This window comes from Balearica regulorum, chromosome 1 (assembly GCF_011004875.1).
Source record: "Balearica regulorum gibbericeps isolate bBalReg1 chromosome 1, bBalReg1.pri, whole genome shotgun sequence".
Classification (NCBI taxonomy): Eukaryota; Metazoa; Chordata; class Aves; order Gruiformes; family Gruidae; genus Balearica; species Balearica regulorum.
Genome location: NC_046184.1, coordinates 104,312,231 through 104,338,771, shown reverse-complemented (window position 1 = coordinate 104,338,771; position 26,541 = coordinate 104,312,231). Strand labels below are relative to the sequence as shown.

At 39.0% G+C, this 26,541-nt stretch overlaps 1 long non-coding RNA gene across 1 annotated transcript; it reads right to left on the bottom strand.

The window, feature by feature from the left end:
• Positions 1 to 2,654: 2,654 nt before the first annotated feature.
• Positions 2,655 to 23,027, bottom strand: LOC142600107 (uncharacterized). The gene is made up of 5 exons (XR_012833562.1): positions 22,882 to 23,027; positions 21,583 to 21,668; positions 14,762 to 14,871; positions 13,988 to 14,094; positions 2,655 to 3,337 (listed from the first exon to the last, which is right to left on the bottom strand). It is a non-coding gene; the product is annotated as an uncharacterized LOC142600107 (long non-coding RNA).
• Positions 23,028 to 26,541: the final 3,514 nt, after the last annotated feature.

Here is a 26,541-nt window from a genome sequence, read left to right as displayed (position 1 = left end):
TGAGAGCTAGCATTCACAATCACACTTCAGAAAATAATTCTGAACAAAGCTGTTTTAAAATAATTACCAGAAAATCCTTAAACTGGTATAAAACAGCATCATCACCAAGTATCTAGGCCAAACCAAACTAACAACAAAAACAACAACCAACAAAACACAACCCAAAACCCAAGACTAAGAGTAAGCAGAATTTTTTTTATTTTAATATCTTTGGAGAGAGACTAGGCATCACACTTGCAACTAATAGAACTTTCTATTAATCATCATGCAGCATCAACACCTCCCTCCCATCCCCCTCCACCCCTCCCCATGCTGGCATTAATGGAGAAAATAAAGTTTCCAAAGAAGCTGTAATAAGATATAAGAGCTAGTGTTTTCAGACATGGAGACCCCAATTCACACTACTTGTACCTAAGCATTTCCAGAAATGCTTAATAACAAAACCATAAAACCAGGGCATCTCTGCTCTGAGTTTAGATCTTAAAAATCCAGCACCTAACTCTTCAGTTCATATAACATTAATCATTAACTCATTAACCAATAATAAATGTTACTTTCAACACTAGAACTGATACAAGATTTTCTTCTCAAGATGCTTAGAAGCACCTGCCACTTAACAGGGCCGAGCAGCTCAACAGATTTCTCACATCTAAACCCCACTGACATGCATTAATAAAACACACCGTTGACTCTTTTTCCTGGCTGCTATATAGTCTGGAGCCTGTACTCCAATCCTAGTTCTTATAAGTATTTCACCCAGTGATTGCTTAATGTGGAACAAACAAAAAGTACTCAGAGCACAGTTGAATCACAGGATTTCCCTCTTCAAGCAAGATGACCCAAACAGTTCCCTATAGACTTGATCTCCAGTTCCTTTTGTCTCTCTGGCTCACTGAATATTACAGAAAGTAAACTGCTTTGAACATACCTGCAGATTACTGCAGCTGAAAAAGCTGTCCATTGCCTGAGAGACAGAGCACCCCTCTGGGCTGAGGAAGGTAGACATTTGGAACTCATGCAACTGGAGAAGGGAACTGAACTCAGACCTTTGACATCCCTGATGACTGCTCTTACCACTACTGTATCAATGGGAGTGGGAAAGAGGGAGAGAACATCCTCTGTAAGCTCCTCCTCCTCCTGAAAAGTGATAATTAAATAATTAAGGACCAGCTGTTTCCTTTTGGAAGGGCCTGCTTGCAAGAGAGAATTCAGGCCAGAGAATTCCCCAAACAGGAGGACCTGTTCCCTGATAGTGACAAAGTGGCATCAAAGCCCCTAAGACAGCACAGTGTGATTTAAATCTGACTGTGTCCTCAGTGAATTATTTTAATTATCTCAGGAAACTCCCCATTCTGAGATGCCTAACATCTCTTGAATAACCCCAGAGGGGAACACAACTCTCAAATTTAGCTCAGATGCCAATGCCATCTTGGTTTCAAAACCCCATTTTGTAGGTTCAGACTAAAGCTTAAGTTGCTTCAAAATACAAATTGATTCTAATGCAGACTGTGCTCCTAAATCAAAGAAGTAAAACACTCACAAAAGATATACAGAAACTTCTCTCACATCCCAGACTGCAAATGTGGAGCAGAGACATTTAAAAATCCATTTCTAATTCAAAGATCTTAATAGGTGATACATTTCTCAGAAGTACTGGCTACCAGTCACTTAATACAAAAAAAGCTTTGCTGCTTACATGGATCGTTTTAGAAATCTTTTTAAAGGCAAACTTGAGCCTTATGCAAGTATTTTCCATGAATGCACAGAAACATGTTTTGCATTCACAGATTTTACGTAAATTCAGGGTGGGATTAGGCTCCAAATAAGCAATTTCTTTTGAAGCAGAGCCAGAAAGTGGCTAATAACAGCTTAAATAAGAGGTACTTTCTTGTATAAAATGTACAATACCCATTCTCACATAAACAAATAAATTACATGAGTGTTTGAAAAGCTTGTGGAAAATAGATTCAGTACTGATGATTATTTTCATGTAATACAAACACTTTTTTATTTAATCTTGCTGCTGCTCTTTTAAAATGATACAGTTTTAAGTGTTTACTGTATATTTTCCTCTTTCTTTGAATTCACTCAATTGTATTATCTGGTCTGTATCAAAGGAATTCATCTAAATCAAATATAGAAGTCAGCATTTAGTTTGACAAGTGTCAGTTTTATTTTCTTATCTCTTATCCTAGTTTCAATGCATCTTTAAACAAATAAGCAAATCCTTTATTCTTCACACAAAATAGTTTGAATTTCTATTACTACTCCATATTATCATCAACATTCTTCAACATTACTATCTTTGGAATGGTATTTTTTAAAATTCCATTTTATTCAGCATTTAATAGATAATACATATATTTTGAAATTCATATTACATAATTAAACATATTCAATTTTATAATGTTTCAAAATAGCTACTCTCCCTTCACGTAAAACTTATTTACACTACATTGGTTACACTACAGTATACACATATGGGTTACACACTATACACACAATACACTACATTGGCTACACTATACTATACCCATATTTACACTAAATTCAACCAGACACAGTAAATCTGAAAAATGGGGCATTTTTATGAAGATATCTATAACACTGTACACCAAATCAGAATACATATGGGTCTGCTTCCAAAGCAAATTATTGTGAATTGTCATTGGATTGGCAGATACCTCCTAAAATCAAACTTCATACTTTTTGCCCAAGTTGTGGTTCTGAACTGAAATCAGTGGAGGTTTGGACTGAGAAATGACTGCAGGATCATTACATCTAGCCTGTTGATAGACATTTTACTTTGTGGTTAAGACTATCATAACATTAAAGAAAAGAATCACAGATACATCAGTCTACCCTTGAGGTTTGTTCTAATTTTTCTCCCTTATTTAACTGAGTATGCCTTGTCTAGCCATCTGTGCATTCCATAGAAAGATTTCACTGTTATTTAAGAAAAAAGTAAGTAAATTCAGTGGGAAGATTTTCTTGGGGGGTAGGAGAATGATTGAAATCCATGGTTGTTATTTTACCCTGAAGACACAAGAGTTTCTTGTTACAGTCATAATAACATGGTGAATGTATTTGCTAATTCTTGATTTTCAAAGGTGTATTTTGGTCTTGGAAGTACTATTTACTAGAACGTGATTCTGTCAGCTTCTCTTTTTCTTGTTTCTTTCCACATGAATAATTAAAGATACACTATGAATCTGGTCTTCTGCTTGGTGAGAACTTCTTAAGTCCTAATTGTGAGGCCATAGATGTATCTTGCTGTAATATCTTCCACTGCTAGGATTGAGACAATGCAGCTCTGCATCTCCTCTCATAGTTTACTCTGTAAAATGAAATAACAGAGCTTAGAATAAATCAGAAAGGTTTTCTGGTTTTTGGGGGGGTTGTGCATTGTTTTTGGTTCTTTCCCAAGCAAAGTGAAATTAAAGTGAAATGACTTTACCTTTAGATATATAAGGACACAGGAAATGACATGAAATCTAGATAGCAGAATGCCCAAGCACACTTGCTGATTTCTTCTAATCTGGATACAAAAAAAATCCCTCATAAAAATCCCTTATCAGTGTTAGGCTGTGACGTTAGAAACATAAGTAATTGTCTCAATGCTGACAAGCTGCCTTTCTTGTTTACCTTTCCTGTGCTTTCAGGGGGAAAAGGTGATAAGCAGATTCTATCTTGTTCTTTTCAGACTACCCCAGAAAGACGCTGGGATTAAGACCCTTGGAGAGAAAATCTATTAGAAATTCAGTGTATGGTAATGCAGGAATTCGGACTGTTCTTCTCATTTCTTCCTGAATCTTTCATAACCTGGAGATAACATAATACCAACTCAATCAAAAGTTTAAAAATACATGTTGTATAATGAAAAGTGTGAATCTTGGCATTAAGGCTCATCAGAAATATTTATTTATTTCAGATTCCAATTTGTTTGAGAGATTCAAACCTGTAAAGATCTTTATAAAAAATTGAGAACTATTTTCCTTTATGTTTAAGCAGATTAATTGTTTAGAAAGAGAAGTATGGAAATAATGCCTCCTCTTCAAACTTTAATTTGGATTTATTATCTGCTCAGGGACAGAATATACTCAAAGAATAAGGTATTATTTAGGATCAGCCTAGGTGGCAAAATCTGACCTGTGTTTTTTACAATCATTTCCATGCTAACAGTTGCGATTGTATGTCATGGTATTCTTTCAAGTTAGTTAAGCCTATCAGCCAACATAGTCCCATTATCACCCAACCTTCACTATGACCCCAGAGTGGTTGACTACTCTTGTGCCTAGTCTCAATCAGCAGCCAATAATGATCTACATTCATTAATCCCAGTTATGACATTATGTTAAGTAATGCTGTTAATGAAAAGTTGATCTAAAATTCCAAGTTCACAGTGTGAAAAAGCTTCATACATCAATTTATAAATTTTTCTTTCCAAGTGTGTGGGGAAAACTGTTTCACTTCTCACCTCTGCCAATCTGATAAAGTCTGGCTAAAAATTTCTTTTATCCACCTTGAGGCCACAGCATATTTGCGAAAAATATTTTCATCTTCTGAGAGGTGAAGGGAAGTAAAAGAATCTTTTTAGGAAGCTAATGTAGACTGAAGTACCAGGACAGCCTGGAAATAAATTGATTATGGAACCAAGAACGTTTGGATGACACTTTCTAGTGTGACCTGAGCTGTAAAGATTGTTAAGTGGACTTAGTCTCTGACTGCATGAAGGAGGTCTGTGAAGTATGTCGAGGCAGTGAGGACAGACATTCTGCAGCTGAGGAAGCTTTCTTTTTATTCTTAAATTTTGCTATGTTACTCATGAAATGGCTGTTGCCTCACGCTGCTTGAATTAAGGTTGATTTCCAGACAGCTGATTCACATCAATACATTCCCCATCATTAATTTTTTTTAAAGTACACAGGGGTCTGGTCTGTTTCTGAAAGGACTGAGCATGTCAGCACAATTTGTCAGCGTTCCCAGAGGTGACAACTGCTGTTGCAGCCCAGGGCCCTTCCAGGAGTCTCCTGGTCACACAACAGACCAGCAAGAAACCAAACTGTGTGAGGGCAACCAGCCCCTTTGGCTTCTTGTTGCACATTTCTCTGTCACGATCAATACAACACCCACAGGCCTTTCACCCCAGGCCCTGTCTGCTGAGCCTCCATCCACCGGCTCTTCGGAAGCCTCAGGGCAGGCCGTCACGGCACTGTCTGCTGCTGTGGGCAAGCGGCACATGGTGCAGCCTCACAGCAGGGCCGCTTCAGTAGGCCAGTTAGGGCAGGGTGCTGCAGTGCACCAGCTCCCTACGTGGCTGGGCCTGACCGGGTGTGTTGGTTTTGCGTGGCAAAGTTTTGGTAGCGGGGGGGGGGGGGGGGGGGGGGCTACAGGGGTGGCTTCTGTGAGAAGCTGCCAGAAGCTTCCCCTGTGTCTGATAGAGCCAATGCCAGCCGGCTCCAAGACGGACCCGCCGCTGGCCAAGGCCAAGCCAATCAGCGCCTCTGTGATAACATATTTAAGAAAGACAAAAACAGTTAGAGAGCGCTTTTGCAGCCAGAGAGAGGAGTGAGAAGATGTAAGAACATCTGCAGACACCAAGGTCAGTGCAGAAGGAGGGGGAGGAGGTGCTCCAGGCGCCGGAGGAAGATTCCCCTGCAGCCCGTGGTGAAGACCATGGTGAAGCAGGCTGTCCCCCTGCAGCCCATGGAGGGAGGATGAGGGGGTGTAGAGATTCCACCTGCAGCCCGTGGAGGACCCCACACCGGAGCAGGTGGAGGCACCTGAAGGAGGCTGTGGCCCCCTGGGAAGCCCACGCTGGAGCAAGCTCCTGGCAGGACCTGTGGATCCATGGAGAGAGGAGCCCACGCCAGAGCAGGTTTGCTGACAGGACTTGTGACCCCGTGGGGGACCCACGCCGGAGCAGTTTGCTCCTGTAGGTCTGCACCCCGTGGAGGAGACTCACGTTGGAGAAGGTCATGAAGGACTGTCTCCCATGAGAGGGACCCCACGCTGGAGCAGGGGAACGATGAGTCCTCCCCCGAGGATGAAGAAGCGGCAGAAACAACGTGTGATGAACTGACCATAACCCCCACTCCCCGTCCCCCTGTGCCGCTGAGGGGGGCGGAGGTTGAAGCCGGGAGTGAAGTTGAGCCCGGAAAGATGGGAGGGGTGGGGGGAGGTGTTTTTAAGATTTGGCTTTATTTCTCATTCCTCTAGTCTGTTTTGCTTAGTAATAAATAAGATGAATTCCCTCTCTAAGTTCCGTCTGTTTTGCTCGTGATGATAATTAGAGAATGATCTCTCCCTGTCCTTATCTCGACCCATAAGTTTTTTTTTTCATTGTACCTTTTCTCCCCTGTCTAATGAAAGAGGGGAGTGATAGAGCGGATCTGGTGGGCACCTGGCCCTCAGCCAGGGTCAACCCACGACACCGGGTGTAGCTGCAGCCCCGGCTCCAGGGATTAAAGGCAACTGTGGAGATTAAAGGCAAACAGGAGAGCCATGCTTCAAGCACTGCAGCAAATAAAACTTCTGCCTCTTCCTGTCTCTGCCACTGTGGATCCCTCTCATCCCCGTCACCCTATTTGTGGAGAGCGGCCCAGGGCGGTTCTGGTGTAGGCAGAAAATCCCCGTGCAGACATTTCTGAAATATGTTTCCTATGTTCTGGGCTGGTTTTGGCTTCCCCTCCTCCTTTCCCTCCCATCTGGCACTGACAAGCAGCGATGGGTACGGTCTGTCCTCCCCCACCCAGAGACAAGCTGTGCTCCACAGCACGCGTCCCGGGTGGCAGCCCTGGTGCCTTGTTAGTCACAGTGGGGATGACGGCATGGGGGCATGCGCTGAAACGGGAGTGCCCCCTTAGCAGCACCAGCCCTGGCCTCTACCGCATCCGTCTTGTCTCTCCATCTTCCTGGAGGTAGACACGTAGTGATGATGGTCCTGTCACTGAGAGGTCACCCCTCAGGGTTAGGTGGTTCAGGACCTTGGAGGAAAGCTGTGAGAAGCTATGGAGACTGTGCACAGCCTATAGAGGTGGTGGCTGTCATCGGAGGCAGCATGGCAAGTATCAGTCTCAGGGAGGATTGATCCCACAGCGGGCTGAAAAACAATCATCTCAGATGCTAATGATTCAGCCAGAAATCAAACGTTTGTCTGCCTTCTTTCATCTATCCAATGTACAGCCTACATACAAATTCCTATTCAAATATCATTAAAGCTCAAATATTGAATTATTCAGTGTAAGCAGCTTTGTGAAACACAAACTTCATGGCTGATTACATATTGCCTACCCCTGACTCATGGAATGAATTTAACTCCATGAGTTCATGTACCAAACCACACATGAAACCAAGTTTCATATGCCACATCATAAAAACAGTGTTAAAATGTTTTTCCTCCACTTTCCACACAAAGTGAGAAAATAAAGTTTAGTGCTATATAAAAAAGTTTTAAATAATATTGGGAAGAAAAACATTTAGAAGCAGTTATGAGAAAGCACTGAAAATCGTGTAGAGACTATTTGGTGGGAAAAAAAACAACTAAGGAATATAAATGGTGCCTTTAGGGAGGGAAATTGTGTTCTTACAAGGAAAAATACTCAAGTTATCTGAATTTCCAAACAATATAGTCATGCACACAGAAAAAAGTATTTCCCTAATAAAAATCTATGATACAGTGTAAGAAAAAAAAGACAAATGCCTATTTCTCAAAGCTCCTGCAGAAATATATGTTTAAAAATATTCAAATTAAATCAACTTTAGTGACTCCCATATAAATGTGCTATGCAAAACTAAAGGCTTGCATACTTGTGCATGCTATCACTGTGTCCTTAACTCTGTTACAATGGATTAAATATTTATGTGGGGCATCCAAACTTTGTTTTATTTCTTTTACGTTGAGTTCAGAGTACGCCTGCGTGAACCAGAGCTTAGTGGAGTTAGAGTTGTAAATCAAAGATAAGCATCCGCAACATGCTTCATCTAGATTATGTACACAGTCTTCTATGAACCAACATAACAACAGCAAATCTTTATTTTATTCTGCTTGGATTTCTATTGCCACCCAAAAATTGTGAGGCAGTATCTGTTAGGTCCCAGATACTATATCTGAAAGCAGAAAATATTCGGTTTTATTATGCACTCCTATCCTAGAGTTACTTTTTATTTCTACAGCTGTTTCCTAGTAAGTTGAGATACTACAGGTGTAATTCATTCTTGTAGCAGTACTAGTATAATTAAAGTATTTCCTGTCAGGTAAATTCAACATTATTGAGCCGTACCTTATCCCAGAGCATATTCAAATGCAGGACCTAGATTTGTTAATTTATAGAGTAGATCTCCTTTCTCATAACTGATAATAAAATATGCATATATATTTTCTTATAATATGCATCAGTTCATTGTATTAAAATGTGGATCTAGTGACCAACAGTTAGTAAGTGGTATCCTGTTTCATACAGACATGTATTTTCTGTAATTGAATATTTAATATCCTATCTAGTCATTGCTACTTGTAAGTAGTGTTCTGATGAGATGTTATTTTATTGGGAAATAACTTGCCTGCTAAATATGAGAAAGAATTGCCAGTATTCACTCTCCTGCAGTTAAGTGTTAACAGTACTCTAACAACAACCATTTTTCTTTTGTTATCTAACTAGAAACAAGGAAAATGACACAAAAAGAAAATAACTTGGTATGTGACTCATACCATAACTTTCAAATGGTGCGAACTCTGAAAAGGTGCAGTTCAGTATGAAGAAGTTTGAGTGCTTCTGAGGACTCCCTCTACAAGTCCCCTGACACTCAGAAGATCAGTTTCAGAACTTCACATCGAAACCTATAGGCCACCCAAAAAGCTGAGCCCCATTCTGTTAGGCTTAGTCCATGCAGTATGACGCTAGCTAGGTCAGTTCACAGAACAGTTTCTATCACAGGGTGTTAAAAAACACAGTCCAGCAGACACGTCTAGGCCAACAGTACCTACAAGAATAAACAGGGCTTTACACCAAAGAGCGAACAGACAGAGCTTTGTCAACTTAGTTTACATCATTTAGAGAAATGGGATACCAGCCTTTTTGATAAAGACTGCCATTAACCCATGCTTATTTTTGCTCATGAGGAACCTTAGCGAACAATTCACTTTTTGTCTTGAAAATCTCCCAGTCATATACGGTGCTTAATCTTTGGATCAGTCTGTGATGGAGTAAAGCTATATCCCTTAACTCCTTCTAGCTGTTATATATATCATTATTCATAAATTAGTAATTCTGATTGATTAATATGCTGTCTGATCAGAGTGTTAAAACTGATTTATACCACAGTAATATGATTGTTGGTCTAATGCAAGGAAAGTGGCTATGGCCAGAGTACGTGTGGCTTGTGGATCCATGGGTAGGATGAGGAGGACTGAAGGTACATTGATTGGTAAGAGCTTATAGCTGTAATAAAGTAAGTACGCCATAGATCTGCACCTCAGCTCTCATTCTTGTGGCGAAGTGATCCCACTATACAACTTCTCAGGCAAGTCACTAAATAGGTTTAGCTTTTGTTTACCTATATGCAAAATGAGCACAATAATAGTTACCTCTTGAGCGTGTTATCTTACCTTGTAGCATAACCTTTTAACTTTTTAGATTGAAGGCTCTGTGGATACTTATTAAAACGGAGTCTGAGGAAAACAGATAAAAAGTCACAGAGACTGGAATAATACATTCTTTCTGCCTTTTGGGGGTTTGGGGGTTTTTTGGTTGGGTTTGGGTTGGTTTTTTTTTGGTGAAATTTCTCATTCTCTATCTGTACAAAGCATTTCCATGGAAGGAATGACAGTCTTGACTTAATCATGAATGGGATCAGTCCTCAGACATCTAGAACCTTGATGGTTGGTGAGAATGAGAATGGTGAAGAACTTACTACTGTTGTTCAAAAACTCCGTAACTTCCTGAGTCCAACGAGAATTTCATTAAAGTCAACAGCTAGCTTAAAAGTTAGAAAGATGAAACAGCAATATATGTCTTGATGCATTCCAGTGTAGGAATGAGTTTACAATATTCTGAGAAATAATTTATTTACAGGGAAGAAATATCATTAGGACACTTTGTTAAGAATTAACAAGGAGGTTAGCAAGAGACTGCTTACTTTATGTTTTATCTCCTAAGTGGTGAGGGGTAACATTGATTGTAGTTCCCTATCCCTCTGCTCCGCTCTTGTGAGACCCCATCTGGAGTACTGCATGCAGCTCTGGGGGCCCCAGTACAAGACAGACATGGAGCTGTTGGAGCGAGTCCAGAGGAGGGTCACGAAGCTGATCAGAGGGATGGAGCACCTCTCCTGTGAGGACAGGCTGAGAGAGTTGGGGTTGTTCAGCCTGGAGAAGAGAAGGCTCCAGGGAGATCTAATTGCGGCCTTCCAGTACCTGAAGGGGCCTACAGGAAAGCTGGAGAGGCACTGTTTATCAGGGAGTGTAGTGACAGGACAAGGGGTAATGGGTTTAAGCTGAAGGAGGGTCGATTTAGATTAGATGTTAGAAAGAAATTCTTCACTGTGAGCGTAGTGAGGCACTGGAACAGGTTGCCCAGAGAGGTTGTGGATGCCCCATCCCTGGCAGTGTTTAGACCAGGTTGGATGAGGCTTTGGGCAACGTGGTCTAGTGGAGGCTGTCCCTGCCCGTAGCAGGGGGCTTGGAACTAGATGATCTTTGAGGTCCCTTCCAACCCAAACCATTCTGTGATTCTATCCTATATAAAGACATAGAACTATTCTCAGGGTGAAAAACTGACATCAGAAATATGGATGTGGAAGACTAATACAACTTCAGGAAAAAAAAGTATCAATTTAACACAATCAATTTGTGTCCATTTTCGGCTTTAGTGAAGTAAAGGGAAGGTTTCCTATTGATTATAGTGGAACAATAATTTTTTTGACCAGTTTTCTACAGTAACTATGACTTAATAGCAAATTCCATGTGAAAAGCTCTCTACTCATGCAAGACAGTGCTTTCTGCTAAGTAGAAAAACTTCTGAAAAGCAGCCAAAAGGTTTCCAGGAGGTAATTCAGACAGGTAAACACATTCCTTTATGTGAATGATGCCTCTTTTTGATGTGTGACTTTTTCAAGGTTAGAGGGGATAACTATTCACTTAGATGAATATGGAAATTAATATGGGCAATTGTGGAGATTTTTCAGATCTTTTGATCTGTGCATTTTATAATCACTGTTTATTTTTTGGGTTACTGTTTTGACCAAATACAGAAGGCTAAATTTAGTACCACTGGTGGAGCTTGAGAAAGTAATACGTTCTCAAGAACCAGTCCTGAAAAAGGCTAAGTACTTTAAAGTCAGGAAGGATAAAGAATTTTTACTAGTATACTGAAGTCACTCAGCCCCTGGTTGCTGAGAGATTTAATTTTAGCTCTTTCAATGCCTTTGGCCATTTTGAGGATATTTTATATATTATTTTGATTGGGTTTTTATTGACTATTTCTTTGTGTAGCTAGCTGGTGCCAGAAGTTGTTACCAAGATAAAGTACCATTGTTCAAAGAAGTTCAAAAATGTGTGTTGACAGGACTGCTAAGTACCTCTAGAAGAGCAGATGTGTATGTTAACACCCAGGGGTTTTGATCTAGGTGCTAGGTATGATGCAGTGAAATGAAATTGACAGTAAATATTGACTGCTATGTCCAGTTATCTAACAGGTCAACATATGCAATTTCTAGTATGTAAAGTCATTCTCTGAGTTGAAAAGAAATTGTGATGCTGCGTCAGTAATTCAAAAACACAGTCAAGAATGAAGACTTTTCTATGTACAAGATTTTTCTTGTCAACTTTTTCTGTTTGGATATTGTACATTTTTATGGAGCACTTTCAGTATGCGTTATAAAGCCTTTAAAACCTGAAGTTCAAATTTCAACAACACTTTCCTCACGCCAGTAGCTTGTCTGACTCCTCATGGGCTACTTATGTAAATAAGCAATGTGGAGTCAGGCCTTGAGTACAAAATACACAGAACTCCTTTTACTCAGCATGTAAGTGCAGGTGCACTCACAGTGAAGTACATGGTGGTACTTAAGGGGTGAAGCAAAACAGATGTTTAAGTCTTACAGAACTCCTTTATGGTTGCTCACTTAAGTAAGAGTTTGCTCATGGTAGCAGGCTTCCATTTGATCAATTTGCTTTATTATGAACTAACCAGCTATGGACATATGCTTGCTATTGCTTTAAATAAAAGCAACCCCCTTCTATTTAATTAGGAGAAAAGAAAAAAGCTAAGAAAATAAGGGGATCATATTTTCAAACAAGCTGCTTAGCCAGCCCATTTGTCTGCCATGTCTCAAGGAAGTATATATATTTACTTGAAACACTAGAACAAGAAGAAACATAAAAATAAGGGAAGTGAGTAGAAAAGAAATATGAGGATACAACAATGGGGTACAGAAAATGACAACCAGATGCCAAATAGTTGCTTTGATGAGGGAAACAAAGTTTTCATATGTGTTTCTGCCTGTTCATTTCATCAGCATTCATCTGGGAAGAAAGCAAAGGGTTGGCAATATAAAAGCAAAATAAGCTTATTTATTTCCCATATATTTGGCTAGAAATCTGCATGAATCTCCACACTGAGAGAAATCCAAAGCATTCTGAAGAACATAATCTCTATTAGAAATTACAAATTATCAAAGAGCAGCTTAATTTTAATTTATGTTTAAATAATTTCCTACTAATTTTAAAATTCAAGTAAACCCATACTAATTATGAGAAAATATAGAAGAAGGTATCCTGCTACCATAGAAAAAGCTTTGTTTCAGAGCCAATAAATGTATAATGTCAAATTAGACATGCACTGATAACTTTGAGTTTGAATAGCTTAGATTTTCACCTGTAATTTTTCTTTTGAATAGCAGAAAGATGATGAATAAAATAGCTTAGAAATTATGAAAAATATCTCTGGCAAATTTGGGTCCTTCCACATTTTTCTGATGAATTTTAAGCAAATCAAGTCTTGTCAATCCACAATGTTTAACTGAATAAGAAGACAAACAAGCTCAATTATCTCATCAAAATATGTTAGCATTTAGACTATAGGAGAACTATTTAGTAGCAAGCGTATTTAAGCAACCAGGTTGTAGATTATTAATTCAGTAGGAGGGTCAATTATCTTAATAAGGACGGGAGGTGACATAGCATTTTGTGATTTTAATCTGCAATAGGTTATTGTGAAATTGCCTGAGGGTGAACATAATCAATTTGGAGCATCTAAGCAACATTTACTTTGTACTAAAACTGACAAACAACCTCAGGAAATTCACCAGTGCAGTCAAACAGAATAGTAACACATGGAACAATAAAGATATTATTCTTCAGAGGTGAGTGAAAGAATGACACTTGGTATAAGATATCTACAGAAGTGTTTGCATGAGTTATCATGTAATATCCTATACTGCATTCAGTTCCATGAAGAGAAGAAATTGAATTTCCCACTGCCTAATGCACAAATAAGTGTCCAAAGTTTTATGGAAAGAAGGAAAAATAACACTTTCCAAATTTAGAACTTAATATAAAACATCAGCCTGTGCATTCAGAGTAGATATGACAATGTACTATAAAAGTATTCAGACAAATTATTTATTAAACTCCTATGCTGAGTGTATGCAAGTCCTTATTCTTACAGATAAATTATGTATTACTCAGCACCACTTAAAGAAGCTGCTGAGAGGTCACTTCCCTGAATTTCTTATGTGTGACAGAAAGAAATTCACATCATTAAAATGCAAGAAAGTATGCACAGCACAAAGCTGTCTCTTTGCTTATTTGGTGTATGGATAATTGACAAAAGTATCTTGATTGTATTTGAATGCTCCGACTTTTCAAACAGAGAGGAAAAATATATTTTAATATATTGGGCCTACCTAGAAAGAATTAATATTGTAACTTGACCTTTATGTCTACGTTGTTCAAATATATTCTAAATTGTTCGGAATATTGACTTACAGAAACCTTAGATCTCAGATTGTGTAATTAGCTTGGTTTATAGCCGTCAAACCATACTGGAGTTTCTCATCATTAAAGGTGTCAGTGAAGAAAGGCATGTCATGGATCTAGTAAGACAAAAAAAGAGATTTTTTTTTTTTTCATGTTGTTCTTTGATTTTCATCATGAAAAACAGATAGATTTGCCTTTTTTCCCCCTTCAGCATTGAATCAATAAATTGAGCAAAGTTGTGAACATTGGCAGAATGACTAATATCAGTGTATCTCCTGTGGTGACCCAAGCCACCCTCATTCCCAGAAATGCATCTCTGTGGTTATTTTATAGCTATTAGTACAGCATGTCGTTAATGAGAAATATTTCATAAACTCTGCCTATGTTCACAGAGAGATGGCACATTGTTTATCCCAATAATGAAACAATTAGAATGCTTAGCAGGTATAAGAAGGATATTCTCTAAATATCTTCCAAATCTATCACTCTCTGCTGGATTCCTGCAGACTTTCCAATCTGCAGCAAAGAATTACAAAAAACTTTTTCTTTGGTTTATCTTCTCTAAATTCAGGTGCTTATTTACTTGATCTTGGATGTAATCCCACTGTATAGCACTCTTTAGAACAATGAAATAAAAAGACAGGGAGAGGACTATCATGTCACCCTATCAGCTACCTGGAGAAAAGTAAAAAAATGGGTTCTAGGGTTTGAAGAAGTCTATTTCTATAAAGAATGGAAACTAATTTAAAAAAAAAATCTACTTTTATCCTGACCCATACTCACCTATGGATTCAATCTAGTAGAACATTGGCATAAATGAAAGGCCACTCAGGTGGGATTGATGAGATGGGAATCTTCAGTGGAAAAAAAACAGAACTAAACCATCATTGCCACTGAAATAAATAAAGCGATTAGGTTGAAATATCGAAGCAATACATTTAATTCTTGAATGATTACAAGGATTTGTAGAACACTGTGAATATGATGAATCATAGAATCATAGAATCATAGAATGGTTTGGGTTGGAAGGGACCTCAAAGATCATCTAGTTCCAAGCCCCCTGCTACGGGCAGGGACAGCCTCCACTAGACCACGTTGCCCAAAGCCTCATCCAACCTGGTCTAAACACTGCCAGGGATGGGGCATCCACAACCTCTCTGGGCAGCCTGTTCCAGTGCCTCACTACGCTCACAGTAAAGAATTTCTTTCTAACATCTAATATCTAAATCAACACTCCTTCAGCTTAAACCCATTACCCCTTGTCCTGTCACTACACTCCCTGATAAACAGTCCCTCTCCAGCTTTCCTGTAGGCCCCTTCAGGTACTGGAAGGCCGCAATTAGATCTCCCTGGAGCCTTCTCTTCTCCAGGCTGAACAACCCCAACTCTCTCAGCCTGTCCTCACAGGAGAGGTGCTCCAGCCCTCTGATCAGCTTCATGGCCCTCCTCTGGACTCGCTCCAACAGCTCCATGTCTGTCTTGTACTGGGGCCCCCAGAGCTGCATGCAGTACTCCAGGTGGGGTCTCACAAGAGTGGAGTAGAGAGGCAGGATAACCTCCCTCAACCTGCTGGTCACACCTCTTTTGATGCAGCCCAGGACACGGTTGGCTTTCTGGGCAGCAAGCACATACTGCCGGCTCATGTTGAGCTTCTCATCAATCAATACCCCCAAGTCCTTCTCCTCGGGGCTGCTTTCAATCCATTCCCTCCCCAGCCTATAGTCATGCTTGGGATTGTGCCGACCCATGTGCTGGACCTTGCACTTGGCCTTGTTGAACTTCATGCAGTTCACATGCCCACCTCTCCAGCCTGTCAAGGTCCTTCTGGATGGCATCCCTTCCCTCCAGCACGTCGACCACACCACACAGCTTGGTGTTGTCGGCAAACTTGCTGAGGGTGTGCTTGATCCCACTGTCCATGTCGCCAACAAAGATGTTGAACAGTGACGGTCCCAGTACTGGCCCCTGAGGGACGCCACTTGTCACTGTTCTCCACTTGGACATCGAGCCATGAACATGAACATGAACATGAGCTTGGGAATGAAAGTGGTAGCAGTGTTGTTAGCATAACACCAAAGACGTTATCTATAGAGCACATTCAACCCTAGGCATTTCAAGCCTAAATGCAAGAACTCAACCACAAACCCGTATCCACATGAATGGGGAACACCCGTACCCACACTCACAGCACTTGTGCAGAAAAGAGTGTTGGAAAAATTGAAGAATTCAAGTGAACTTCTCTGCAAATTCAGTGCCTTTTAAAGAACCCTTTTAACTCCTTTCCTCCCCCTTTCCTTCCTCATTTGCACAAGCAAACAGAGAATCAAAACACAAGACCAAAAAATACATAAAAATATTATGTGTGTGCAAACCACACAGGTGTGTCAAAAATCATATATTGGATTACAGCACTAGATTACAATGTAGGCATTCCTTGAGAAGATTTGTAAGAATGAATCATTAGAGGATAAATCAGTAGGTAAATAAAGCAGAATAAAGCACTAAGAAGAAAAAGAAATTAAGAAAAACAGTACCTGAAAAATCTAAGTGAAAACCAAAACTTTATGGCTAGGACACCAAGATGTGGAACAAATGGGAATCATGTGAATGCTGCATACCTAAGTACAGTAGCTGTAATCTGAGAACAAGTAAATGAAAAGACTGTATTATACAAAGCATCCTACAAGGATTCTGAGGCATATAAGCTTGCTAAAAGTCAAACTGAGCATAGTCTTTTCAAAAGTCATCCCAACAGTGTAAAAACAGATGTGAATTTGGGGTGCGTACAGGAAAAAAAAAAATAAATCATAAACCCTAAACAGATCTTGTAGGATCCGTAAAGTCTAAAATCTGATGTCTCAGGTGTACCACAACAGATCAAGCAGATAAAGAAATCAAGGGGAATGTGTCAAGGTAGTCAAAATTAGCAGTCACAGTCGTTGACCCTTAGACTGGAAAGAAGAGAAGAAAATGAAGGTCCTGTTCTAAGTATACAGTGAAGAAAAAAATCAGGAACTATTTTTGTAAAGCAAGAACTAAGAATAAACCTGCAAGTTAGGCTTTATTGAATGTTAGAATACAATTGGATAGAGGATTTTCAGATTCCTTTTCTCTGTTTGAAGTATGGGCAATTTATCTTTTGCTTTGTGACCTTTCACTGTCTCCTTCCCCTTTTCTTTCTGAATGGATTTCCAGATGGTCTCCCATCCAAGAAATTTCTTCATTATTCAAAGTAGGCAGGGTTCAATTTTTAGCAAAATATAATGGACTAGGTTCTTGTGTTTTATGCAATTGCAACAACTAAGCTAAACACCACATCATAAATATTTAAGCAGTTTATATTCGTGTCATTCAATTGTTCTTTAACAACGCAATGAAAACACCCTAACAAAACCAACCCAAGTATGGAGAAAATACCAGGCCTAAATGAAATTAGTCAGTTTACTCTTTAGTGAATTCACTTTGACAGTTTGAAGCTAATTGTGTAATTTTCATTGGGTTAAAATTGAAGAAAGGCTGCCAATTAAAATAATTTCTACCTGAAAACAGTTTACCTGCAGTTCCTGCAAGGAACAACTGAAACTACAACTATAAGAGATTAAACAATAATTCTTTTCCAGTTTGGGGTTTTTTTTTGTGGGGTTTTTTTTTCATTTGTTTGACATTTTTGCATTTGGCAGTACACTGTGTATTGACAAAGTAACTGTTTCCAATATATACTTGGTTTGTTAGTCAATTCATGTGTTGCTGGCATGGATCTTCCGCACAGCAACAGAGAAGCAAAATTTGAAAACCCCCAGAAACATGTGACTGCAAGCCCATAAAAATTGGCAGAATTCTGAAGCAGGCCTACTGTATGAAATAACTTTGATTTTGTAGGCAAATAGATTTCAGTTTTGGTTTGTGGGATTTTTTTTCAACTTTGCTTTTCCTCACAAACTACTTTTAGAATCTTTCTCTCCAGAGCTTTAAATAACATTAAATATAAACCTGTTTGGCTGTTTTCCAAATAAAAGCAGATTTTCACTGAAGAATATGAATTTATGAAAATTATGAAAACAAACTTGTGATAAGAGGCAAGCAAATAGGGGTTCCAGCAGCCCACTCTTGTCACGCCAGATCAGTGGAGAATGGAGGGCTCAATTAGGTGGCTTTTAGGACTCATGGGCTTCTGTTTCTGGAGCAAACCTATCCCAGAGTCTGACATTTCAGATTTTCTCTAAGTTGTATCTCAAGAACAGTCCCATTCTGTGGACTATCTTAGGACTAGGGACCTCAAGTTTTTTTGACACAAGGCCTCAAATCTTGGAGCTGAAAACACATGAGAGTTCCAGCTCCAGTAGGGGGTCTCCAGGATAGTTAAGGTAACAACTTTTAGGCTTCTGCACTTCCTGGTGAAGAACTGCCTCCCATGCTTGAGGGATGCTGGATAACTCTTGAATTCCTTTAAGGTTTTTGTTTCTCAACTCCCTAGTCACTAGAGAAGTAGGAGGAAACCAAAACACAGAAATCCTGAGAAACCTCAAAACTCTCCGAATTTAATTTAATTTTTTTCAGAATAGACTATTTAATGATTGAGAATATATTTGTTTACATTTTCCTTCTGCTGGGTATTACTTTTCTATAAAAATGCAGCTTTAAAAAGCAAAAGGAATTTTCCAAGGAATAAATAATCTGACCTTTTCCCATACCCAATAAGAAACTTTTATCTCTTTATACTATAAAAGATATGTTGAGCAACTTATGCTAGAGAACAGATGGTAAACAACCCAAAAAGCAGAAAACAGAGTGCTACAAAAACATATACTTTTTCATCTTTTTGATTGTTGCAGACTGCAGATGTAAATATTCTGACCATGGAGAGTCTTTCACAAGAGGTTAGCATTTCTGAGTTGTCCCATTGACAGCTGTGAAACTACTCATGACACATACACAGCTACGGGGATAGAATCATGGAATAGTAAGTCTGTAAAGTACCTCAGGAAGTCTAGTCTGGCACCTTGCCTCAGACAAGGTCAATTTTATCTTTGTCATTCCTGGCTGATGTTTATCGAACCTTTTAATAAAGGTGTCCCATGATGGCAGCTACAGTTTTCCCCAGCAATTCATTCTGTTGCTTTCAATATCTTTGTCATCAAAATGTTCCTCATAATATCTAATCCAAGTTCTTTTGTGCTGGAATCTAATCTAATTAACTTCTTATTTTATTCATCATGGACATGGTGAACAAGTTATTCTCTTCCTTTTTGGAAAAGTCTTTTCCATACCAGAAGGTTTGCAAATACATGTTAAAGACTGGGGACAAAGTTTCTTCAATTTATTTAGCAGTAATTATCCAGAACTGATAAAAAACTAGGTTGGGACATAAAATTTAAGACTTATAAAAATAGTAGCTGTAAGAAAACTATAAGAAACAGTGTTGACATATGCCAAAAGATCATCAACTAAGAGTTTATTGTCTCTGCATGTTGCTAAGCAAAGAGAATGGAGGGGGGGAGGAAATGTCTTTTGGGGTTTTTTTGTTTGGTTTGGGTTTTTTTGTTTGTTTGTTTGTCTGGGGTTTTTTTAATGCTAATCTTTTAATTGAAAGACAGCAAAACAGCAATCTTGAGCCCCAGAACATTTAACAAAAACTAGTTTTCTGTTGAAAATCACTTTCAATGAAACATTTTTGTCCAGCCATATTACAAAGTTTCATAAGAGAATATGCCTATCCATCAGCTCCTGAAAATTTTTTACATCTTCCTCCAGCAACATAACAATAAACTTTAATTTTAGATGAAAACTTCACCATGTATTTTAAGTACCTGCATGAACCATTTACTAAAACTTTAGCAATTAGAGCTATTTTTTAAACAGTTTTGGAAATTTCAGGTTGTGCCTCTGCTTACATCCGTCTACTTAGCTAGTTTTTCATGATGGGAGCCAATGGCACATCTGTTAGATGGTCTGCAGTGATTTGTATTTCATTCAGGCATCACTGAAAGTGCATGTGTTTGAACAGAGGAAATCTTAACTTACTTCAGAAAATCCAACCCCAAAACGTAGGCAGGGATTCATATAAAATAAAGGTATTGGGGGAGGGGCAACCAAACTGAAAACCCAGGAAGAAAACTCTCAGGTAAACATTTTGTCCTTGCCTCCATGTATACAGCTCCCTTGTTGTGGCTTTCTAAATTTGATCACTTAGAAATAACTATCATAAATCTCAAAATTGATAACAATTAAAGACATAACTTAGTTTTGCTAAATTCTACACATAAAGCTTGTACTAAGCATATTCTTAAGAAACATAATGTTTATAGGTTTTAAAATATCCGTGAAGTTAAAATAGAAGATTTATGTGCATTGTAAAATAAAAATTAAGACACCATAATAACTATATGTATTTTAGGCACTTGCCTTATATGCCTAAACAAAGTGTCAGACTGTCTTGACTCCAGTGCCAGCAGAATTTTATCCAGACAGCATTCAGAATATGTAAGTTAGTATGGCATGAATATACTCTTAGTCTTCATTTTCCCTGCTGTGATGACCTAGTGAAGCTTGCCTCTTAACACCCTAGCTGAGCTCTGGACATTCATAGTAACTTCTAAAGATATTGGCACAACACATCATAGAGAAAATGTACCCAACATCAGTGTGTAGAAGAGCTCCCTCATACATTATTTACAATCTTTTCTTACTTTAAACTGGATGAATCTCAAACTAGAGAAACCTAAGGACTGCTTTATTGCAAATTAACTTTCATTAGCTATAAAGGCCTGAAAACACTAACAGAACTTTTACCACATATTGTCCTTTTTGTTACTGAAAAAAGCAGAGGAGCCACCTTGTCTTTACCTTAGTGAAAAGCCCAGCAAACCAAAATCGCCACAGTCTAACACTAGCATAATCAAGTTAAACGTCTTAGGGACACCTTGAACAGGAGGTATGTCACAAATGACTTCACTGGGCAAAGGGATTTGGAGAATGAGCACCAGGAGAAACTGAGACAGCCATTAGCTTTATTGTCAGTATTAACCTTTCAATATTTTAAGCCACGAATGTTCTCCTGAGTCATCATATGGAAGATCTGTATTTTTAATGACTTCCACTATTGTTAGGTCAGTCTTATAACCACTGAACAAGCCTCTTCTACAAGTCTGTGTTCTTTTTATCACTCTTTATAGACATTACAGAAAAGCTTTAAATGTCATATTTGATTTGTATTTTATTTGAAATGGAAATAAGCAGCCCACACAGGTTTAATAATTTATTTAGTATTTGGTTTGAAACATTAGGGCACATGGCTTGGATGTCAAAATACCGTCTTTGGAACTGAACTGTTTAGTAAGTCTTAAATGCAGCTATTCCAATAGTCATTCTAAGGCAAATTGTTTTTTCTCCTAGCCTTTGCTCGCTATGGAACAATTCCAAATTTGATCAAGGACTCCCTTGATTATTTTTTGTGCAGTTTTTTCATAAATCCAAAATAAAGAGTGTAGAAAAGTGTTTTTTCCCTCCCAGACACTGCATTATTTCCTAATGAAAGATTGCAGTATACTCTTGGTGCTGAGTATTGCTTTAAACAGTTAGACGAACACACCAGTTCTCCAATTTACCTTCCCAAAGCAAACACATAGTTTGCTAGATAGATAACCACAGCTGAATTTGGTCCCAATCAGATTTCACTGTCAAACTGCAAAACCTGCAAAAAGAAGTAGAATTACTCTAATTGTGCCTAGTAATTAGAAAAGAACACAAGTAGCTGGGAGAAAATTGCTAGGGACGGAAACAATTTAACATCGAAAAGAAAGTGTGAGACAGCAGACACAGAAAGGAGCAACACCAAAACAGCACGAAAGCAACGGGGCATGCTGTCTTCCCAGACGCTGCAGTCAGAAGGTTGTTGGGGGCACTACTTCCATGTGAGAGCATGATGGAAGCTTTCCAGATAGCGCAAAGGTGACTTTGTTGTCTGTGGGAGATGCATCATGGCATACTTGGTTGTATCATTCGCAGCAGAACCTGCTGTAAGCTTCGACATAGTTCAGCAGAAGGGTCGGTCTGAAGGAGCCTTTTGCCCTGCTATTCTATCCTGAGAACAAGGGTTTAGTGCTAAACACTACAAGCAGCAGAAACAGATCCTGATGCCAGGGGAATTTAAATGATCCTGTGTAAAGCTGCAAACACTGCTCTATAAATCATGGTGCAAAGGTTATAGAAAATAATTCAGATCATTCTTTCCCCAATCCCAAACTCAGTCATCAAGTACTAACGTACAGCAGCTATTTCCTAAAAATAGATTTTGCCATTTGGGGTTTTTGGGGGTTTTGGGGGGGGTTTGGGGTTTTTTGTTTGTTTGTTTGTTTGTTTCTTACACAATAACCTACATAGTGGATAAAGGGAATGCAATATATATATATATGTGGAGTCTAGTAAAGTGCTTGATACAATACCTTGCAGAATTGTACTCAAAATTATTTCCCAATGAATTGCAGAAGAGCATTGTCACGTGGATTGAGAGCTGACTGTAAAATAAAGGCTCAAAGTATTAAATCTGGAGTGTAGGGGGGAATATGTAATAGCATTCTGTAGAGATTCATTCAGTTTAACGTCTTTATTAATAATGTGGATGTGGGAGTAAAAATACGTTAATGAAATATGCAGGTGAGAATAAATTAGAACTTGAGGTGAACACCAGAGAGCACAAAGGCATAATACAAATGAGACCAAGTGAGATTAAGGAATCAGGCAGAAAATTACAAAATGAGATTCAAATAGGAAAAATACAAACTAATATGTTTGAGGAAAATAATGTAAAATACAGATATTCAAATAGTCTGAAAAGTTGGGATGAAGCGTAATGCTGAAAAAAGACCTCAGGGTAGTAGCTTATTGAAAATCGAGTAAAAGCTTACAGTATAGCATGGGTCAGATCATTTTATTTCTGTTCAAGGCTTCTTTCTTCAGATGATGAAGAAACTGTAGCAGCTCTGATTTTGATACCGCAGTCCACAGACTCATTGGACTCAGGAACACTGGACCTCTTTAAAAGTAAAAAAAAAAAAAAAAGCAAACCAAAAAACCCCCAAACCCAAGAAAGATTATCAGTGCTCAATTCTCATAGCTGAAAAGATAGTGACAAATTAGTGTATGATTTCATTCTATCTTGGCAATGACATAACTATCACCATCACCACCAAAAACAACAAAGTACCACACCTCAGGATGACCCAAGGACCCAGACCTGAGAAATGGAAGGAAGATCCACCACAAGCAAGCCATGGTTTGATTTATTTGTGTGGCGAGACTGCTTTGCTTCATTGGTCCTTTGGATGAAGGAGTGATCATGTGTCTTTAGATTAAATGCTGATTATATCACAGTGATTATAGCACTGTGACTATAACATGTGACTTCAGATTATAATGAGTACTATAGACTATATTTCATTCATATTTGATCTGAGCCTGTTCTTTGACATGCCAGAGATTCACAGACATACAGACACAGTAGGGGGTTGGAAGGGACCTCTGGAGACCATCTAGTCCAACCCCCCCCCCCCCCCGCTAAAGCAGGATCATCTACAGCAGGTTGCACAGGATCACATCCAGGCAGGTTTTGAATATCTCCAGAGAAGGAGACTCCACAATCTCTCTGGGCAGCGCTCGGTCACACTCACAGTGAAGAATGTTTTTCTCATGTTGAGATAGAACTTCCTGTGTTCCAGTTTGTGCCCATTGGCCCTTGTCGCGTCACTGGGCACCATTGAGAAGAGTCTAACCCCTTCCTCTAGACATCCATCCTTTAAATATTTATAAGCATTTATAAGATCCCCTCTCAGTCTTCTCCAGGCTAAACAGACTCAGCTCTTTCAGCCTTTCCTCATAAGAGAGATGACTGAGGAACTCAGAACTAGACACAATATTCCAGATGTGGCCTCACCAGGGCAGAGAAGAGAGGGAGGATAACCTCCCTCGATCTGCTGGCCACGCTCTTCTTAATGCACCCCAGAAGGATACCATTGGCCTTCTTGGCCACAAGGGCACACTGCTGGCTCATGGAGAGCTTGTTGTTGACCAGGACTCCCAGGTCCTTCTCAGCAGGTCAGCCTCTAACCTGTACTGCTGCTTGGGGTTATTCTTCCCTAGGTGCAGGATTCTACATTTCTCCTTAGTGAATTTCATTTGGTTCCTCTTCACCAAGCTCTCTAGCCTGTCCAGGTCTCACTGAACAGCAGCACAGCCTTCCAGTGTGTCAGCCACTCCTCCCAGCTTAGTATCATCAGCAAATTTGCTGAGGGTACACTCTGTCCCCTTGTCCTGGTCATTGGTGAATATGTTGAGTAGGATCAGACCAAGAACTGACCCTTGGGGAGCGCCAGTAGCTACAGGCCTCCAACTAGACTCTGCACTGCTTATCACAACCCTCTGGGCTCTGCTGTTTAGCCAGTTCTCAACCCACCTCATTGTCCGTTGTCCAGATCTGGGACTCTACACATATGTTTTTCCAGACCAGAAGGAAAAACTGCTTTTGGGAACTTATCAGAAGGTGTCAGAATGTGTCAGTAAACCATCTGTGTGCAGGACAATGGAAGAGTCACCTTTCTTCCCTGAAAAATACCCAGAAGACAAAGTATCTCATATCTTAAAGAACTAGCAAACGTGGGGCTGTAAGTTATTTTAACAATAGTTGCTTTATTCAGCAAGTGTGACTTCCGTTTTGGGTTTTTTTTATTCCCCACATTAAATTGGTGTAAATTCTTATCCTCCATCCTGCACCTAAATTAATAATTCTGAATGGCAACCAGGTATTTTCTCAGGTATAATCATTAGCACTTGTTAAAGGCCTTCAGATGCTCTAGGCTCTGTCTCATTGAGATTATTAAATGAATTTTTCACTTACTCACTTTCTGGTTATTTTTCAATTTGTTTGAAGATGGCTGCAGTTAAATCTCTTTCATAAAAGAGAAATTCCCCTAACAAGGAGCAGTTGCAGCTCAGAGCTCCAAGTATGCTCTCCATGATCCCGAAGCAGTTTATGTCACATGAGCTGTAGAGAGAGGAGTTTCTATTCTGCTTTTTTTCACAGTGCTCACCAACCTTCAATGCTTCTGACTCCATGAACTCTTCTGTTTCATTTGAAATTCCTACAGATCTTTCAGATGCTGTCTGAGAGTTGTTCACATCTAAACATGTTTATTTTGGTTGCTCGCTGTAAACAAGACTATGAGATAAGGGGGACAAGAGTCCTTTAGGTGTGGCCTATCCATTCTTTTGTCCTCTGCACTAAAAGGGCATCATGAAAACTACTTGGAAGCCAACTGGTTCAGACTTGCCATAGTGTTTAGCAAGTTGACAGCGGTAATTGTGGCATGCTGGTCGAGAAAGTATTAAACTCATGGGGATGCAAAATAGAATAGTGACAAGGAAAACCATCCTTGATTAGAAAATTAGTGCATGGGTTTGGAGGTGTGTTTTTTTGGTTGGTTTGGTTTTTGTTCGTGGATGGTTTTTTTTGGGGGGGGGTGTTGGTGTTTTGTTGTTTGTTTTTATGCTTACAAGTGTATTACATTATCTCTGGACCAGGTTTTCTTCTGTTTCATGTAAATATTTTTTCACTCATAAAAGTAGAATATATTGTATTTTAGGGTGAAAGAGGAAATGTTGACATCTCTTGAGATAATGGGGTTTTGAGAAGCAAATTTCCATATTTTTTTGACTTTTAGTGCCTGACATGAAGGAGTTTAGATGCAGGTGATATACTTGGTCTCTGGAAGCTTGAAAACAGATTGTTACTTTGCATAATCAAGTTATTGATATCCAGTAATGAGTAAGTCTATGTGAATTGCAGACAGACATTTCTAAAATAAAACTGTAAACATGCTGAATTGGTATTGCACAGTTTATTGGCACAAATTACTCTGGATTCCTCTTAACACTATTTCTTCATCTCCCAAATGTGACAAATAAATAATTTAATCAGTAATGTGGTAGTCCCAGGTACATGTCTTGATACCATCTCGGTAAGGTAGGCTAGTTCTCAAGGGTGTTAGTAGAAACCTACCATACACTGGTGCTGTGGCTGTCAGTAAGGTGATTTGAAGCTGTAAAGCACTATTCAAGTGCTAAATGTTTATTCTGGCTTGAGATATGTACTACAATTTCTGAGTACTAGTGTTTGTCTTGTTGCTCAGATATTCTCTGTCTTTATTAATAAAATTCTGAGACACCACACTTGATATAGGTGGTATCTAAAATTTGCATAGATCCATGCATTCTGGAAATAGCATTGGACTTTGTTCATTACCTTTCCCAAAATTATTAGCTCTTATTACCACAGTGAATATTCTGAGTGTTCTAGAGTACGCTACCATACATTTTCCAAAACAGAAAATTGAAAAAAACTCACAAATGAGGTACTAGTATTCACAAAGAACAAATACATTAAAAAACAAAACAAAACCAAACCCTGCCTTAAACTTCCAAGTGCAAAAGTAGAACTACTTTCTCTGTATCACATACATTAGACATGACTGAGGCATGTAGGGAAAAACAAAATCTTTTATCCAGATTGCAAG